The sequence below is a fragment of the Leopardus geoffroyi genome, chromosome A1 (assembly GCF_018350155.1).
Source record: "Leopardus geoffroyi isolate Oge1 chromosome A1, O.geoffroyi_Oge1_pat1.0, whole genome shotgun sequence".
Classification (NCBI taxonomy): Eukaryota; Metazoa; Chordata; class Mammalia; order Carnivora; family Felidae; genus Leopardus; species Leopardus geoffroyi.
The window spans coordinates 87,403,847-87,409,795 of NC_059326.1; the positions used below are offsets into that span (position 1 = coordinate 87,403,847).

Here is a 5,949-nt window from a genome sequence, read left to right on the forward strand (position 1 = left end):
TTTTTCAAAAAAAACCAACTCTTGGTTTCCTTGATCTGCTCTACAGTGTTTTAAGATTCTATATTGTTTGTTTCTGGTCTGATCTTTATTATTTCTCTTCTTCTCCTGGATTTGGGGTGTCTTTGCTGTTCTGCTTCTATTTCTTTTAGGTGTGCTGTTAGATTTTGTATTCGGTATTTTTCTCGTTTCTGGAGATAGGCCTGGATTGCAATGTAGTTTCCTCTCAGGACTGTCTTCGCTGCATCTCAAAGCGTTTGGATTGTTGTATTTTCATTTTTATTTGTTTCCATATATTTCTTAATTTCTTCTCTAATTGCCTGCTTGATGCATTCATTCTTTAGTAGGATGTTCTTTAACCTCCATGCTTTTGGAGGTTTTCCAGACTTTTTCCTGTGGTTGATTTCAAGCTTCATCACATTGTGGTCTGAAAGTATGCATGGTATGATCTCAAATCTTGTATACTTATGAAGGGCTGTTTTGTGACCCAGTATGTGATCTATCCTGGAGAAGGTTCCATGTGCACTCAAGAAGAAAATATACTCTGTTGCTTTGGGATGCAGAGTTCTAAATATATCTGTCATGTCCATCTGATCCAATGTACCATTCAGGGTCCTTGTTTCTTTATTGATCCTGTTTCTAGATGATCTATACAATGTTGTAAGTGGAGTATCAAAGTTGCCTGCAATTACCACATTCTTATCAATAAGGTTGCTTATGTTTGTGATTGTTTTATATATTTGGGGGCTCCCGTGTTCAACGCATAGACATTTATAATTGTTTTCTCTTCCTGATGGATAGACCCTGTAATTATTCTATAATGCCCTTCTTTATCTCTTGTTACAGCCTTTAATTTAAAGTCTAGTTTTTCTGATATAAGTATGGCTACTCCAGCTTTCTTTTGACTTCCAGCAGATTGATAGATAGTTCTCCATCCCCTCACTTTGAATCTGAAGGTGTCCTCAGGTCTAAAATGAGTCTCTTGTAGACAACAAATAGATGGGTCTTGTTTTTTTTTTTTTTATCCATTCTGATATGCTATGTCTTTTGGTTGGCACATTTATCCATTTACATTCAGTGTTATTATTGAAAGATATGGGTTTAGAGTCATTGTGATGTCTGCAGGTTTCATGTTTGCAGTGATGTCTCTGGTACTTTGTCTCACAGGATCCCTCTTAGGATCTCTTGTAAGGCTGGTTTAGTGGTGATGAATTCCTTCAGTTTTTGTTTGTTTGGGAAGACCTTTATCTGTCCTTCTATTTTGAATGACAGCCTTCCTGGATAAAGGATTCTTGGCGGCATATATTTTTCTGTTCATCACATTGAACATTTCCTGCCATTCCTCTCTGGCCTGCCACGTTTCAGTAGACAGATCCGTCATGAGTGTTATCAGTCTCCCTTTACATGTTAGAGCATGTTTATCCCTAGCTGCTTTCAGAATTCTCTCTTTATCCTTGTATTTTTCCAGTTTCACTATGATATGCCATGCTGATCAATTCATGTCTGAAAGGAGTTCTCTGGGAGCCTCTTGGATTTCAATGCCTTTTTCCTTCCCCAGTTCAGGGAAGTTCTCACCTTATTTCTTCAAGTACACCTTCAGCACCTTTCCCTCCTTCTTCCTCCTCTGGAATCCCAATTATGCATATATTATTTTGTTTAATTATGTCACTTATTTCTCTATGTCTCCCCTCATACTCCTGGATTTTTTTATCTCTCTTTTTCTCAGCTTCTTCTTTTTCCATAATTTTATCTTCTAATTCACCTATTCTCTCCTCTGCATCTTCAATCCGAGCTGTGGTCAGCTCCATTTTATTTCGCAGCTCATTTATACATTTTTTTAGCTCCTCCTTACTGTTTCTTAGTCCCTTGATCTCTGTAGTAATAGATTCTCTGCTGTCCTCTATACTTTTTTCAAGCCCAACGATTAATTTTATGACTATTATTTTAAATTCGTTTTCTGCTATGTTGCTTAAATCATTTTTGATCAGTTCGTTAGCTGTCACTACTTCCTGGAGATTCTTTTGAGGAGAATTCCTCCGTTTTGTCATTTTGGATAGTTCCTGGAGTGGCAGGGTACTGCAGGGCTCTTCCTCTGTGCTGTCTGGAGTAACTTGCATTGGTGGGCGTGGCTGCAGTCAGACCTGATGTCTGCCCCCAGCCCACCCCTGGGGCCACAGTCCAACTGGTGTGTACCTTATCTTCCCCTCTCCCAAGGGCAGAACTCACTGTGGAGTGGTGTAGCTTCTGTCTGGGCTACTTGCACACTGTCAGTCTTGTGGTACTGCTTCAATGGGATCTGGCATATTAGCTGGGGTGGATCCACAAGGTGCACAGGGGCGAGGGAGGGGCAGGCTCAGCTCTCTTTGCCTTGGGTGGTCGGCTTTGGGAGGGGACCTGTGGCACCGGGTGGGAGGCAGACCCGTCAGAGGGATGGATCTGCAGAAGCACAGCATTAGGTGTTTGCACTGTGCAAGCAAGTTCTGTGACTGGAACCAGTGCCCTTTGGGATTTTGGCTGAGGGATGGGCGAGGGAGTAGACACTTCCCAGCATCTTTGTTTCCCGCCAAGCTGACCTCTGTCCTCCAGGGCTCAACAACTCTCCCTCCCACTCTCTGAGCAGACTGTTAACTTACAACATTCCAGATGTTAAGTCCCGCTGGCTGTCAGAACACACTCTGTCCGGCCTCTCCATTTTTGCAAGCCAGACTCGGGGGCTCTGCCTTGCTGGGTGGGCTGGCTGCCCCTCCAACTGCCCTGGCTCCCTCCCGTCAGTCCGTGTAGTGTGCACCACCTCTCTGCCCTTCCTACCCTCTTCTGTGGGACTCTCATCTACACTTGCCTCTGGACAGTCTGTTTCATTAGTCTTCTGGTGGTTATCGGGATAAATTAGGCAGATGTGGATGGAATCTAAGTGATCAGCAGGACGCGGTGAGCCCAGCATCCTCCTATGCCACCATCTTCAGGAACTCTTTATTTTTGAGAGAGAGCATGAGCAGGGGAGTGTCATAGAGAGAGAGGAAGAGGGAGAATCCCACACAGGCTCCATGCTGTCAGCACAGAGCCCAGCACATGTCTGGATCTCACAAACCAAGAGATCAAGACCTGGGCCAAAGTCAAGAGTCAGATGCTTAAGCAACTGAGCCACCCAGGTGCCTCTTGGGAGTGTTTTGACTACTGATTCAATTTCTTTGCTAGTTATGGGTCTGTACAAAATTTTCTATTTCTTCTTACTTCAGTTTTGATAGTCTATATGTTCTAGGAATTCATTTATTTTTTCTAGGTGGTGCAATTTGTTACATATAGGTTTTCATAATATTCTCTCATAATTGTATTCCTGTGGTATTGGTTGATTCAACTTTAAATTAATTAAAATTATCAGGTCAGTTCTAGCTGCACTAGTGGCATTTTGAGGACTCAATAACCACATGTCAGGAGAGCACAAAATAGGACATGTGCATCAACCACACAGTTTTATTTGTTAGCCCTGGTCTGATTACTTGGAAGGGCTGCCTGGAACTTCTCTTGGTTGAGAACATTAAAAAATTAGATCCAGGGGTGCATCGGCTCAGGTCATGATCTCATGTTTCATGAATTTAAGTCCCACATCAGTCTCTGTGCTGATAGTGTGGAGTCTGCTTTGGATTCTATCTCTTTCTGTTTCTGCCCCTCCCCAACTTGCACTTTCTCTCTCTCTCAAAATAAATAAAATTTTTAAAAACTTTTAAAAAATTAGATGCATTAGAAGAACTGTAGAAATCTGCAACAGAAGGAACAATGATCCATGAGAGATGGAATTATTATTCTATCAGACACTAGGTAAATAGGTGAAAGTATATTTGGTACTACTTATTTTTTTTTTAAATATAAACATGCACTTACTAGTACATGTGTAGACAAATCGGGAAGAACTATATTTGAAACTACAAACATGAAGTAAAATAATACAGAGGATATTTATTTTGCATGTTAATTGAGAATGCTGTTATTTTGTACATTTCTTTATTAATTGTTTTTTTTTCCCAACAAGCATATATAACTTTGTAATTTAAAAAGAAAAAAAGAGCCCATATTGAACTTGAGTTGTAAAAGGTGAGTTTGGTCTCAAAATGGGAGTAAAATCACCACCCAGTGGGACCCAGCTCAACTCCAGCCCTCAGAGAGAGGAGGACCATGATCCAAAGGAACCAGAGCAGTTGAGAAAACTGTTTATTAGTGGTTTGAGCTTTGAAATTTTAGGTGATAGTTTAAAACAACATTTTGAAAAATGGAATACACTTACAGACTGTGTGGTGATGACAGGTCCCCAAACAAAACTTTCGAGGGGTTTTGGTTTTATGACTTACTCTTGTGTGGAAGAAGTGAATGCAGCAATGTGTGTTCAAACACACAAGGTTGATGGACGTGTAGTGGAACCAAAGAGAGCTGATTTAGAGAGGATTCTGCAAAGCCTGGTGCCCATCTAACTGTGAAGAAAATTTTCATTGGTGGTATTAAAGAAGATATAGAAGAAAATAACTTGAGAGTCTACTTTGAAAAGTATGGCAAGACTGAAACCATACAAGTTATGGAGGACAGGCAGAGTGGAAAAAAGAGAGGATTTAATGATCATGATACAGTTGATAAAATTGTTGTTCAGAAATACCACACAACTAATGGGCCTAATTGTGAAGTGAAAAAGGCCCTTTCTAAACAGGAAATGCAGTCTGCTGGATCACAAAGAGGTTGTGGAGGTGGCTCTGGCAACTTTATGGGTCATAGAGGAAACTTTGGTGGAAGAAGAGGCTATGGTGGTGGAGGTGATGACAGCAGAGGTAGTTATGGAGGAGGTGATGGTGGATATAATGTATTTGCAGGTAATGGTGGCAACTATGGAGGGTTATAGTAGTAGAGGAGGCTATGGTGGTGGTAGACCAGGATATGGAAACCAAAGAGGTGGTTATGGTGGTGATGTTGAAGGATATGATGGTTACAATGAAGGAGGAAATTTTGGAGATGGTAACCATAGTGGTGGTGGGAACTATAATGCTTTTGGAAACTATAGTGTACAACAATCATGGAGCCATGAAGAGGGTGAGTTTTGGTGGAAGAAGCTTGGGCAGTCCCTGTGGTGGTGGTTATGGATCTGGTGGTGGAAGTGATGGATATGGTAGCAGAAGATTTTAAAATTTTTCAGAAGAGAAGGGCTATAGTTCTTAGCAGGAAAGGGAGCTGGGATTTGTCAGGAAAGCTTCAGGTTACTTTGAGACAGTCATCTCAGATGCATTAGAGGAACTATAGAAATCTGTCACACAAGGAACAATGATCCATAGTCAGAAAGGTTACTGCAGCTTAAACAGGAAACCCTTCTTGTTTGCAAGAAGTGCAATGTATTGATTAACGCAATGTAGTGTCAATTAGATGTACATTCTTGAGGTCTATTGTCTGTTGTAATGTTGTCTTTTTCTTTTTATTTTCATTACATCAGGTATATTGCCCTGTGCTTTGTTGTAGTGGTACCAGGAATAAAAAAGTTAAGGAATTTTTAATTTTTCAAGAAAGAAAGAAAGAAAGAAAGAAAGAACAAGAAAGAAAAGAAAAGAAAAGAAAAGAAAAGAAAAGAAAAGAAAAAAGGGCACCTGGCTGGCTCAGTCACTGAAGCATGTGAAATTGATCTCAGGGTTATAAGTTCAAGCCCTGTGTTGGGTGTAGAGATTACTTAAAAAGTAAAAATTTTTAAATAATATAATACAATACAATACAATACAATACAATACAATACAATACAATATAGAGTGTGTTACCTAACCCATGTATCAAGTTAGTGCAACTTTGGTGGCCTCAAAATAGGATGATAGAGGTATCGGGGCTTCCCCACTTTTCCAGCCTCCATCAGTATACCAGTCCCATATCTAATAATGGCCTTTTTTCTCTTTCCCCAGTAGGTGCTAATTCTTTCTCCCACACTTTTTAATC

General features: G+C 40.5%; 1 pseudogene; it reads left to right on the forward strand.

Annotated features, from left to right (window-relative positions):
- Nucleotides 1–4,103: 4,103 nt before the first annotated feature.
- Nucleotides 4,104–5,160, forward strand: LOC123577916 (annotated as a pseudogene).
- Nucleotides 5,161–5,949: the final 789 nt, after the last annotated feature.